Genomic DNA, 14,395 nt, shown 5'->3' with positions numbered 1-14,395 from the left:
AATGTGGGCGGCAAAATGATCACGGCCGTGACTACGAAGCTCACAATTCCAGCAAAGGTGAAAGGTTTATGAACACATATACGCAATGCAAGATTTTGTATGTGGTCCGAGCATGTAACCTAGCTAGAGTACATACAGTATACATACAAGATGGAAAAGTGTGCTTTGCTTGCGTATTTGGTCAGCTTTAATTCCTCCTCAAACGTGTATCCCAAGTCACGTCTCATACATGGATAAAAAATAAAAATAAAATTAAAAAAAAAAAAAAAAAAAAAAAAAACTGTTCGTTCGTTTCGTTCATAATACTAAGAGCAAGTGAAGAAAAGAGAGAATAAAAAAGGTAATAGCTGAGGTCAGCGGAAACTTGGAATGCAAGGCAAAGTACGGCATTGTCGTCGATGAATCTCCCATTATGAATCCCAACCCTGGAATCCGAAATTCAATTCCATCCTGCGGCCCCGAATCCTCCGCGGCGCCGCCGGAGGTCCACTCGTCGACGATGCTCCTGGTGCCGCCGGCAACGACGATGAAGACTTGTGCTGCCCATTGCAACATTTACACCGCCCACAAGTAAAAGTACTGGTGGCGTCATCGTAGGCGTAGCTATAAGATGTGGGGCATGCATTTTTGAACATTTCCGAGCCGCTGCAACAGTATTTAGATTTTTGTGGCCCTGTTCAGGTAAATAAATAAGGCCCTACCAAAATTAAAATCTTTAAAACTAATACCGTAATTTTATTATCTAAATATGTAACAAAAATAAATAAATTTATCCGTACATCGCACGCACATTGCACGTGCACTGCACGGATAATTGGGTTCTTTATGGGTTTCCGCAAGTTTATGGATAGAAATATAACCCATCCGGCCATAAAATTTTCTTGATAATCATACTATCTATCAGTCTGTAGTTTGAGTGGGAAATCTAGCTTCAAATGTCACCAACTTTTGCTTCTTGTCTGCTATTCTTCATCCTCATTGTCGAAGGTAAAAGGACAAAAACAGAAACATAAATGGATTGTTACATTCTGGGATTGGGACATTTATGATCATCATTGGACTGATGTCTGATGATATATATGTTCTTTTTGGGTTTTCGTAGGTGCTAGAGGAGCAACTTTTATGTTGATCAACAGATGCGGTTACACGGTATGGCCGAGAGTTCTGGCCAATGCCTGCAGTGCCGGATTGGATACCACCGGATTCGAACTTGCGCCGGGGGCGTGGCGGGGTTTTCAGGTGACGTCGAGTTGGTCCAGCCGGATCTAGGGGAAAACCGGCTGTAATTTCGACGTCGGAAGTGGACAGGGAAGTTGCGCCACCGGCGACTGCCGGTCCAATCAGGTGGAATGCAATGGTGCCGGCGCAACACCTCCGGCGACGCTGGCGGCAGGCCTGGATTTTGGACTGTGCAAGCTGGGCTACCGCACAGGGCCCCAAATTTTAGAAGCTCAATATTTTATTTTTACCTAGTTAGTTTTGAAATAACAATTAAAAGTTTTTAATTAAATTTAAAAGACTTTATAAATAAATTGTAGGAACATGTATTTGTTGTATTTTAACTTTGAGGTCTAAGGTTCAAAACTTGTGCACACTATTATTATTATTCCATAATATGTCTATAGTGCAATTGATGAAATGGGTTGTATCGATTATGTTTTTTTTTTTATGTTATCCTTGCTTGAATTCAAACAAATAATTGTCTAATTATCCGTGCAATGTGCGTGCGATGCACAGAATTTTTTTTTTGTTATATATTTAGATAATAAAATTACGGTATTAGTTTTAAAGATTTTAATTTTGGAAGGACCTTATTTATTTACCGGGCCACAAAAATCTAAAAGTCGGCCCTGTCCATCACAACCTTATCAGCTAAGTTTTATTGTCTTCTTGTAGCTTATTACCTTTCTTTTCCAAAACACTATGCAACTACACATCTCACCTTCTATTTCTGCTTGGCGCTTTCGCTTGTTTTGCCGGGGTAATGCCAGTGTAAGTCGTACATATACAACTCTTGCTTCTTCTTCTTAGTATATCTACCATTACTCCAACCCTGCATCCTCAAAGTCTCGTTTCTCAAAAGGTTATGCGATAATGAAGGGCTAAATAACTTTGATTATCCTAGTGAAAAGTGAAGTGACATAGTTAGAAAAGAGGTTTATGTCTGAATCGGATGTGATTAGGGGTGGGGTATGCATGGTTTTGTGAGGATAGAAATGTCAAAAAGATTTTCGAGCCTATTCCCACTAAACCTTTTTGAGAAGATGAAAATGCATGTGATAATATTTGGGCCCTACAGTGATGATCCTGTCTATACAACCAACTAAATCTTGTTCTGCAGAAACTGTAAGTCACTAATGTGAGGTTAGTTCTGGTCTTCAGCTTCTTCAATCTTCATGACATTTAAATCATTAATAATGAACAATCATGTCTACATATATAATGCCCTCGCTTACAAGTAATGTTGATCATCAGAGCCAAAAACAGTAAATAGTACCCGATGAGGATTGTCTACGTACTTAACTGGAAGCTGCTTAGCTATGCGTAGAAGGAAACGAGTGAGGGACTTTTTGGCGTTGATAAAAGTTATATCCACTTCGCTTTCCTTTCCCTCTTCATTGACTTCTGGCCGTTGGATGGATTGAACTTTACGGACTGGGCTCCGCAAATCCTGTAACAATGATATTATGGACTAGACCTAAGTTACACCGCATAATTGTATTGAAGAAAGAGAAGTTATGAGTGATGTATATAATGCCAATTGCCATACCTCTTCATTATCCTCGTCCTCAGTTTCATCTTGGCCACTTCAATAAAGCCTTCATCGCACGCACCATTGCTCTCACAGTCTCACCATAACTGTATAGACCCATCTCGTTCCGGTTCAAAATTGGGTTATAGCAAATGGACTTGGGCCTAACGGCAAGAAGGCCCAATACGGCGTCGACCTCTGCCACTGTGATTAATATTCTGAGCATCCCACATCGGATTTGTGAGCAATATAATTGGTGATATGGCTACTATAAAAGACACCGTGATACCAAGTTATCAACTATGATCCTTCAGGCAAGTTTTAAGGGGATATGAGGAGTGGTCAATTCTTGCATCTGGTGCGAGGTGAGTGCCCGCCTCGCCTGTTACGACAATGAGGCACTCTCATTTTTACCATCTGATCCTTATCCTTGAAGGTCATCACTAATTTTAGTATACAAAATTTTTAAAAAATTACCCTTAAAAGATGTAATTGTGTAAGTAAAATATGATTTATAAAATAAACTAATTTAAGTTACATAGATAGTCACACTTGATTAGTTATTAAGTCTTTCTAATCGTGCAAAGTTAGTTTGGTTTATCTTGCCTTTTGATTTGTGGGTTATTGAAGATGTATCATATTTCACAAGTAGTGTAAACAATTTGAATTGTAATATGATGTTGTGAAAATTTTAGGGATAATATACAAGTATGATGGTAGGTATAAAAGAATGCTTGATTTGTACAGAAATTGTTGAACCTAAGCTAAACCATCTAAAATATCACTCCTACTCAGGGACCAACTCTGATTCTTCTTATTGTTGGATGATACAAGTTCTTGGCTTTTGCTTAGTCCAGGAACAAGCTTTCTGCTTTTCATCACTCCTAACAATCTTCTATCTTCTACAGAAAGTTGTGCATTTGGTACTTTCAGGTTACTGTTAGGTGGTGTTTCAGGATGCAGGGGGACTAGTCCTTTAGGAGCCGGTGATCTCGCTGCCAACGCCCTGTGGCCGTTGAATCTCACCAAGGTGATGAGGCGGTGAAGCCATGACATGAACGAATCCATTTTGTTTTTCTGTGCAGCCGGATTATGGTACTCTGCACGTCTGCTTTCTTCCCAAAATCGTTTCTGCAGTGAACAACGTACACCTCTTGAGTGTCTCCAATGGAGAAACACTAACCCGGTGTTGGCCCATTCTCCGACTCATCCAAAACCTTAATGTGCCCTGCTTCCACATCCAAATTCAAGAAATCAATTATATAGCATTCGAAGAGTGATAGGAATAATGCTAAAAGCTTGTTTAGGCAACTAATGAAGACAGGTTTACTTTACTTTGTAGTGTCAGTGGCTACTGGAACAAGCCACTGGAGAGTTTTCTCCATTTCAGCCTTGATTTCAGGAACAGTGAGCTGCAAGGAATCATGTTGTAAACACATCAGTACACAGCGGAGCGAATCGTCCGAGTGTAATCGAGATTTGATTCGAGCTCGCGTTAGCATCAGCGAGCTCAATTTTTCCATCCCTAACCAGTGCCATAACTTTGTCTTTGAAGATAAAGCATTTCTCAATCGGGTGACCAAGAAGACGATGGTACTTGCAGTAGTTCGGGTCATCCACCCTTGTAGCTTCATCAGGACGTTGCATTTCGGGCAACTCAATGAGTCTAAGTTTGAGTAGCTCGTCAAACATGGGAGATACATCGGAATCCATGAAAGGATAAGTCTTTCCCTGCCTTTCTTCAATTGTTGGCCTCCTAGCATGTAACAACCAAAAATTTCATTTTATAAATCCGATATTAAGAAACCCCAAAATAGCTTTTTCACTCCATTAAAAAAAATTGCGATCAATCGGTGGTTGAAAAAAATAATTTCGTCGCATTTTAAAATTAATTTGACACCGAAGAAATGGATTCTATTCGAAAATTTCTAAGTTATCGGGTACTTCGCGTACCAAGATTTAAATCGAAAATTTTATCTAAGTGAGACCGAGAGTATTCAAAAAGGATTTTAAACAAGTGTTCATCCAAATAACTTTTGGGAAAATTCACTTTAAACCCAAAGTAATAAAAGATAACATTTCTAGCATGTGGTTCATGTTGCATGGTGGACCACAATACATCCAAAATCCCTTCTTGATTCAACTTTTAGCTTGTGGAATTACACCTTTGCCCTCAACCAATCATTGTGAATCATCCTAGGGTTTTGAACCCTTATAAATAGAATGGTGTTGGCCTCATTTTCTCATGATCTCTTCCTTGGCTGCCAACACCATAGTAGTAAGCTTCTTCTCCATTCATTTCCTCCTTCTCTAAGTTTCTCTGCATATCATCTCTTCTTAAGGTTTAAAACTTAGACCTTGTGTGGTTGTTTGAGATGTTTAGGTGGTGAAAGAAGTAGAGATCCTTGAGTGAAGTGGGGCTGAAATCCAAGTAAGACGATTAGACTACAAGAGGTATAACCACATGGATTCCTCTTTAAATTTTGGCTCTGTGAAGCCTTAGTTATGAATAGAAATGAGTAGAAACTATGAGTTTTTGATGTGTTCATGCTTAGAAGTGATTTAGTATGTGTTTGTGAGTTGTTGAGATTGTTTTGGACTTGTTTGAATGAGTTTTTGCAGGAGAAACATCATCTGGTGCACAACATAGTGTGCACCAGATCAGAGGGACGGCCCTAGCCGCGGCCCATCAGGAGGGCCGCCGGCTAGAGCCGTGGTGGCACGGTACTAGGGCACGGCCCTAGAGGAGGGCCGTTGCCTAGTCCCGGTGCTTTAACGGGGCTCATGGGGCGGACCATGAGGAGTCTCGCCCCAGGTCCCTGAGTTTATTCTGTGAAGGATTTTGTGCAGTGGCCGGGCCCTTGTAGCTCAACTACGTGTCATTTCGGACTGAGTGTTACAGGCCCGTGTGGCTCGGCTCTTCGAGTCTCGACGCACGTTTTGGCTTTGATTTCGTTGAATTTGGATTTAAAACGAGTATGTTATGAAGGATTTTGTGAAGAATTGCTACACAGTGTATATTTGCTAGTTTATGTATGAAGAATTATTTGATTATTGTGACCTGATGATATTTTATTGAGTAAAGAAGCATGATCATTTGAGAATATGATTTATTATGAAAGCATGACTAAATTGTGATATTTGATCATTGAGAAACGAAGCATATTTTGTTGAGTGAATTATATAGAAATTGCTATGTTGCAAACCGAGCATGATGATATATTCTTGAATACTTCATGTTAGTCTATACATGATTTAGAAGCATGTTATAGAGCATTTTGACATTTCACATGAGTCATATTTCAAAAATGCATAAGGGGCCAACGTGAGCCCAAGAATAATTTCAAAAACCATAAGCATGTGGTATATCATTCTTTGATGCATTGAGAAGTAGTAGAATTGTTGCATGCATGAGCTTGATGCATGAGAGATATATTTATGTATCATCTATATCGGTGAGGTTTTGGAGGAAACCGTTTGGACTATGTTCCTCTCGGGAGATATTTAAGGACATTGCGGTCCCAGTATATGTAACGTGGCGTATTCCCACGTTACGAGGTTGGAAACTTCCCGCCAGGCTTGGAATCCTGGTTAGGGGGTGTGCACATTAATAGTTCGATACCTGATTCCACAGGGTTTGGACCACGAAATTGGTTCCGTAAACGGTAGGAGATATTGGGTCGGAATTATGTCATTGCCGATGGGGTAATTCACACTTCTGAAACCCTAAGCTGTCTGCGAGTATAAGAGAGAAAAAGAGAGTCAACAGAGACTCAAGAAAGAGAGTCAACCGAGACTCAAGAAAGAGAGTCAATAAAGACTCGAGAGAAAGAAAGAGAGTCAAGAGAGACTCGAGAGAAAGAAAGAGAGTCAAGAGAGACTCGAGAAAGTAACAAAGACACCTCCACAGAAAGTACTCTAATTTATAAAAGAGTGTATGAGTATATTATTGCACTAGATTGCATATGAGTATGAGTACATTGTTGCACTAGATTGCATAAGAGTATGATTACATTGTTGCACAAGATTGCATATGAGTATGAGTATATTATTGCACTAGAGTGCATATGAGTATGAGTACATTGTTGCACTAGATTGCATAAGAGTATGATTACATTGTTGCACAAGATTGCATATGAGTATGAGTATATTATTGCACTAGATTGCATATGAGTATGAGTACATTGTTGCACTAGATTGCATAAGAGTATGATTACGTTGTTGCACAAGATTGCATATGAGTATGAGTATATTATTGCACTAGATTGCATATGAGTATGAGTATATTGTTGCACTAGATTTCATAAGAGTATGATTATATTCTTGCACTAGATTGCATAAGAGTATGATTATATTGTTGCACGAGATTGAATATGAGTATGAGTATATTGTTGCACTAGATTGCATAAGAGTATGATTATATAATTGCACGAGATTGCATATGAGTATGAATATATTGTTGCATTAGATTGCATAAAAAGTATGATCATAATGTTATACGTGATTGCATGCGAATAGAGAATCGTAAGAGATTGTATAATGAGAAGTTTGACTTAAGATATTCCTTTGAGCATGATTATTGTGTTGTATTAGAAGCTCTACTTATCAAGGTATGTGATAAGAATGTGAAAGCATGTAAACACCTGTTATATGGTCTTTTAACATGATCCAATCCGTAAGCATGAATTGCTTGTTAAGTTATTTGAGAAGTTTATAAGCTGTTGAATCTATGTGAACAGTCTTGTACATACATGAGCATGCCAGCTGATATTATAGGGTGCAAGCATCTAGAAAGAATGTGATAAATCTTAAGATGATTTGAGATTAGCTTATTGCTATAAATAAATCAAATGTTTTCAAAGTATATGCTAGAATGCTTTACAGGGTTGAGTGTGGTTATACTTAGCTTCGTGCTAACGAATGTTTTCCTATTTGCCTATGTGTTGCTTGCAAAAACCCCTTTTAGGTGGGCCCAGCAGTGTGAAGAAGTCGAGTTAGATTAGTATCGTAGATAGAGATATCTAAACTCTAGTATCTTTTGATGTTATGTATGGATTTTAGACTTTTGACTTTATGTTTGAGATTCGATGTAAACTATTTGGGGTGACGTTTTCCCCCTTACGTTTCCAGTATTTACATTTAGTTCCCAGACTTAATCTTATTTCTAGTTTTACCCCTTTTAGCCTGTGTAATCACCAAAGAGTAGTGGTTGTTGCGGTGACACTCCCACTATATATCTCTTAGTTTTTCCGCTGCTTAGTATTGTTAATGACTGATTAGAGTTATAATTAAGAATTAGAAAAGTGGGGTGTTACATACCACCCCTTGATGGGCTAGAAAATGATCTTGGCCTAGGCCTTTCGGTTGCCTTAGTGAAGACTGTCATTGGTGTAGCCTTCACATTCATCACTTCTTTCTTTTCTTGCTTCGGAAATGGTTTGTTCCACTTTTTAACTTCTTGTTTTCCAGGTGCATTGGAGGAGCTAGGGCATTTTCAACTCCTCAATTGTTTGTGTGTAGGGCTTAGCATAGGAATATGAAGGTTGGCCTTCATCCAACTTGCCTTTGATGGCCCCCATTATGTAGTCCTTCAACTGATCCACTCGTATCATGCCTTCGGTAACTGGAATAGTTTTCTCAGTTGCAGGTAAGTGGGAAGCAGCTTCTCCTGCCGCATGGCTAACAGGAGGTGGTGGTGATTGCTGACCAACCTCTTCTTACCCTTCGGGTTGCTTTCCTGGAGCACGACTTCCTTGCTCCTCCATGATGCTTCCTATCCTATTATCGAGGGTGTTAAGCCATTTTTCTTGATTTTGGAGGGCGACAACAATTCCTTCTAGAGACTTAGGGATTCAAGCTAATTTCTCCTCCACAGACTCTGTGTTTGTCGTCATGGCATTCGATTTATGGAGGTGGTTTTATAGAACCAAACAAAAGTGTTGTTGCACTAGCAGATGCATACTTTTTCTCACCTCACCAAGGACCAGAAATCATGAATAAGCTTCCTCCACGGCGAGCTAAGCTCACCCTTTACAATAAGAGAAGGAATGAGACAATATGGATTGTTGAGCTAGCCAAAGTGCATGAGGGACATGACAAGGGAAAAGTGATTTCATCCCAAGTCATTCCAGATGTTCAACCATACGTACGTGGTATGTTTTCTGTGCTTGTATGAGTACAATGGAGTACACAGATTATTGTATGTGATCATGTTTAGATTTCAATTGCTTGTTCTTTATTGTAGGATATTCAAGAGTTGGTTGATTGTGAAGCTTTGATGAAAAGTTATCCCCCTTTTATAGAGGCAATGATGAGAAGGGGCATTGATGATATGGATCTTGTGATGGTTGAACCTTGGTTAGTCAAAATTCTATTTAATTAGGGCGATCACATTAAAATTGTTTATGTTATTAACTTGATAATCAAAAGGTTACAAATTCAACTCTGAATAAGAGTTGTAAAAATAAATTAAAAAAAAATTGTTTATTGACTTTCTTATAAGGATGTCAATTCTACTGGCACCCTATGGGATCCCCACATCTCTACCCCTACGGATTTTAAAATACCTGCACAATTTGAGTAATGAGTGCGGGAATGAGGGAAATTTTGTATACCCCACACCCGCACTTATATATATATAATCATATGAGAACAACTCCCATCCCCACGTAAAAACTTGTGAATAAATCCAAACCATTGATCTGCAAGATCTGATGGATGAGAAATTAAGTAAAAAATGAGTAGAGCATTTTCATAAATATTACAAAGTTTTGTTTATTTTAGATTTATTTTCATATGGGGCATAATTCTCACCTGATTATGGACATATATATATATATATATATATATATATATATATATATATATATATATATATATATATAATCATATGAGAACAACTCCCATCCCCACGTAAAAACTTGTGAATAAATCCAAACCATTGATCTGCAAGATCTGATGGATGAGAAATTAAGTAAAAAATGAGTGGAGCATTTTCATAAATATTACAAAGTTTTGTTTATTTTAGATTTATTTTCACATGGGGCATAATTCTCACCTGATTATGGACATATATATATATATATATATATATATATATATATATATATATATATATATATACACGAGCGGATTTGAACCCTTTTCCTTTCTTAGAGTTAAGCACATGCTTTGGCACCTAATTTAACCCATCTCTTGTTAGCATTTATATATTCTCTTATACCTATATATATATATATATATATATATATATATATATATACCATGAAGACATGTGGCATGCATCTCCTTTATCTTGCCCAACTTTAATTTCAATGCTAAACTGCAATTTCGTTTTTATAAAATAAAGAACTACCATAAGCTGTAATAATTTAAGATTGAACTGGAGTTCTATTATGCAAAGACTCTCTCTTACTATAACTATTATAATTCTAAATATAATATTGTTCTAATATGTTACTTCAATTCATTGATCCCATCCACTCAATTTTATTTGCTCTACTTTTGTTTTAATGTTTTTTTTTTTTGAGTGGTGAAACCTCCGGTCACTATTTGAAGGTGTGCATTACATAAATCCCGTTCTGTGACTCTAGCTAGAAAATGATCAAAAGAATGTAAATTAGCCTATGTTGTTCATAGTTGATCAGCTCAAACTAACACGTGGAACGTAGTATGTTTTTATGGGATGGCATGAAGATTTGGGACTAATTCTGATATCAAATTAAATGTGTTTCATCATAACTAAAAGTCTAAGTTGATAGTTAATGTTGTATATTTATATAGTAAATGTTAAATATATTAATTCAGACATGTCTACCGTGTAAGATTTTCCCTAATAATATATATTATATATTATATATTATATATTAGGGCCTTAATTAAGTTGTGTAAGTTGACTAGGCTTATTAAGTGATCTGGTTGGATTGAATACAATCGTTATGCTATGAACCCGTGTCCAGCATGCATTGTGGACACGGTAACGGTGCCGTTAGTGGCACCTTTATCTTCCAATTTTTTATTAAAAAAAAAAAAAAACTCCAGACCGCTTCGTTATAAGAGTATATGTTCATAATTTTATCACTATATGTTCATAATTGTAAGTTTATAATGTCAGAGCTCTGTGTTCATAATTCCATAATTGTACATTCATACTTCCATAACTGTACATTCATACTTCCATAACTGTACATTCATACTTCCGTAACTGTATATTCATAATTCAATAACTGTAAATTCATAATTTTCGAAGCTCTATGTTCACAATTTTAGAGCTCTATGTTCACAATTTTAGAGCTCTATGTTCATAATTTTAGAGCTCTACATTCATAATTCCATAACTGTACATTCATAATTCTATAACTGTACATTCATAATTCCCTAACTGTACATTCATAATTCAATAACAGTACATTCATAATTTTCGAAGCTCTATGTTCACAATTTTAGAGCTCTATGTTCATAATTTTATCACTATATGTTCATAATTGTAAGTTCATAATGTTAGAGCTATGTGTTCATAATTCCATAACTTACATTCATAATTCCATAACTGTACATTCATAATTCCATAACTCTACATTCATAATTCCATAACTGTACATTCATAATTCCATAACTGTACATTCATAATTCCATAACTCTACATTCATAATTCCATAACTATACATTCATAATGCCACAAATGAATAACGCCGTTAACGGCGAGATAAAATCAATTTTTTTTTAAACTGGAATGCCGCGTTTTCCTTGAAAACGACGTCATTTTGGACTCGTGTCCACAATGCATTGTGAACACGAGTCCACAACATAATTTGCGGATTGAATAACTAGAAGTTGTTATTCAACCAGACTCTGTGCCTAATATAAACCTGGATCGATGGGCTTCAGGATATTCATTATATAGCACATAAAGATATGGTACTCATACTGCTCAGTAGACACTAATACGCCATCTAGGGTTCTGAGTCAAGTATGGGACAAATATGGCTAACGGTCTACCGTTCACAAGAAGCAACACATCAAGAACATCAACTGTGGCTGGAGATTTAACATATTATTAACTCATAAATTTATTATTAAAATAATATTATTTTTTTAGATCCTTAAGTCAATTTTAGGCATTATGGCCTTTTAAGGTAGCTTGCTTTTGGTTTCCCCTTAATTTTGAGCATACTTTAGTTTTATGTGTCTCTGGGACTTTAGAACCTATTTTGAACAAACTATTTGGGACCTATCTTGAGTCATTAAAGTATGGATCTCACCATTTTGATTGATATTTAAATAATAATTATAGTTCATTTTGGGTTTATATCATGTTTATTAGGTTTTAATTATTACTAACTATCATATTTTGGTATTCATTGTTAGTAATAATATTAAGTTTTGGGTCTAATTCAGTACCAGACCATTTATCATTCATGTTATAATTCACTTGGACCATTGAGATTTATTAGCCTAATTTGAGTGATTAAGTGCTATAATTATTATCTTTGCATGTTTTGAGACTTTAAGGATTAAGGATTTAATTGTTATTTTGGCCATTAAGAATTACAAACTATTGTTTAAGTCAAATTAAATTCTAATCTATCAATAGTTTTTGGTCTTAATAATAATATTAAATCTTTAATTTTATGGCAAAAGCAATATAGTTGGTATATTGTCTGTATAATAGTAAATTGGTTATTACCTTAACTTCAGTCTCCCTTAGTATCTAATAGTCATGGTTAATTATTATGTGGTAAATTGAGATTAGTATTTAGCATCCCTTAATTACAGTTTTGCCTTTATTGTAGTTATTATTAATTGACATTATTAATTACTGTTATTAAGTTTAGGGACTAATCTCATTTTATTACTTTTCATAATAATTATCATTTCATGGTAATCTGCTATATTTGGTACATTGGCATGATTACCACTTCATTTTACATTACTGTTAATGTTGGTAATTAAGTCCTACCAATAAAATTTTTAACGAACAATTGGACGTTGCAGCGAGTATACTGACACCGACAATGAAGATGAGAGAATTTTGAAGTTTTTCTTCTTTTGTGGATCGTCATCATTGTTAGCGCAATGGAGAAATGTGGTTTGCATCATTAAGATTAGTCATTAATTATCTTTTATGGTTGTTAGTGATACAGTTACAGTTAACCGCTAATTTGGACTAGTCACATATTTTATGTTTTAGAAAAATGGAAACATTTAAAGGTGCATTACCATACTTTAGTTTGTCGTTATTATTAATGTTAATAGTGATTATAATAATGTTACTTATTGCTATTAATAATTAATTAATGATAACATTAATATTGTTATGGTATTCAGATATGTACCTTGAACTGTTTCCAAATAAATTTATGTGACAATATTCCAGTACAGAAAATAATTTTCTTGACATTAATGTTTTTCGGACTTCAAATTTTATTAAGTTTTCAAAATTTTATTCGAAAACGTTTCTAAATGTTAGCGGTTTTAACCATTGTTTTTCCATATTTAGTCTCCTACATAATGTGATAATATTATTATGGCTATTTATTGCTATTTTGGTTATTTGCAATTTTTCCATTAATAATAATATTATTATTAACTGGGTTATGGAGAGTGATTTTGAATCAATTTAGTAATCTTGGAAAACATATTTTCTAGGCAATTGACTTTTGCCATTAATTCCATAATTCATTTAGTTCTGTTAAGTATGAATAAATGAATATTTGGTATAAATGAATATTCTTTAGTTGGTTCATACTCTCTAGATTGTTTTATGCATTCGATCACATTAGGTGCATAATATTAAGTTTAATTATGCAATTAGAGTTTGTGAGATTTTAATTTACAAATGATAGCATATCCTTTTAGTTTGATATTGTTTGAATTTGTAAATTCAGTTATTTCTCATAAATTTGATCTTTATGCATTAAAACATTTTTTACCATAGGCTTACAGTTTAAAAATTTTAAAGTATATATTCAATACATTATTATTCAAAATGTTGGGTCTCTTTTGGTTTGGACTCATTGGTTTTTTTTTTTTTAAACAAACACTTTATTAAGCAGAAGCAAATACAAAGTCCAGACGGGTTAAGGCCCCGCATGGCCAAGACCCACTAAATCTAACAACCATAAAGATTACATGAAGAAAGGCCTCATGGCTATAAACTAGAGGCCCCGGCTTATGCCAGCACACAACTGGCAAAGACCACGTTAGGCTAAGAGACGAAGAAAGCTAAGTGCAGTAATGAATAAAGGGTAGTGGACCAGCTCATCTGTAGATGTCACGGTGGAAAGAACCACCACCACGCCACCATCGTGTCATACTCGCTAGTGCTCACAACCCAAGTCGTACGAGCTCAGGCCTATCCTTACGACCAAGGCCTTCCCGCAAGCAGCAAAGGGACAGCCATCTTGCGATCATTATGTCACGCCACCATGCCACCTCCCTACAAAGTTGCAATGCAGCGTCTCTGCACCACAATGCAACCTGGCAGGGCTGCCAACACAGCCGTAACAACTCGTCTATTGCCATTGACTGCCCTGTTACAAACACAGCTCACACAGCACAGGCCAAAAGCTAGGCTCGAACTAAAGTATCGCCTGAAAACAACGGCTCGCAGGCCAAAAACATAGGCACGTAGGCCAAGCATAA

At 36.1% G+C, this 14,395-nt stretch overlaps 1 long non-coding RNA gene across 1 annotated transcript; it reads right to left on the bottom strand.

Annotated features, from left to right (window-relative positions):
- Positions 1–3,832: 3,832 nt before the first annotated feature.
- On the bottom strand, positions 3,833–4,190 carry LOC109160626. The gene is made up of 3 exons (XR_002050792.1): positions 4,088–4,190; positions 3,936–3,980; positions 3,833–3,883 (listed from the first exon to the last, which is right to left on the bottom strand). It is a non-coding gene; the product is annotated as an uncharacterized LOC109160626 (long non-coding RNA).
- Between the last annotated feature and the right edge of the window lie 10,205 nt (positions 4,191–14,395).

This window comes from Ipomoea nil, unplaced genomic scaffold (genome assembly GCF_001879475.1).
Source record: "Ipomoea nil cultivar Tokyo-kokei standard unplaced genomic scaffold, Asagao_1.1 scaffold2868, whole genome shotgun sequence".
NCBI classification, from domain to species: Eukaryota; Viridiplantae; Streptophyta; class Magnoliopsida; order Solanales; family Convolvulaceae; genus Ipomoea; species Ipomoea nil.
Note: the sequence above shows the minus strand (reverse complement) of the source record. Positions and strands in the feature narration are given on the sequence as shown.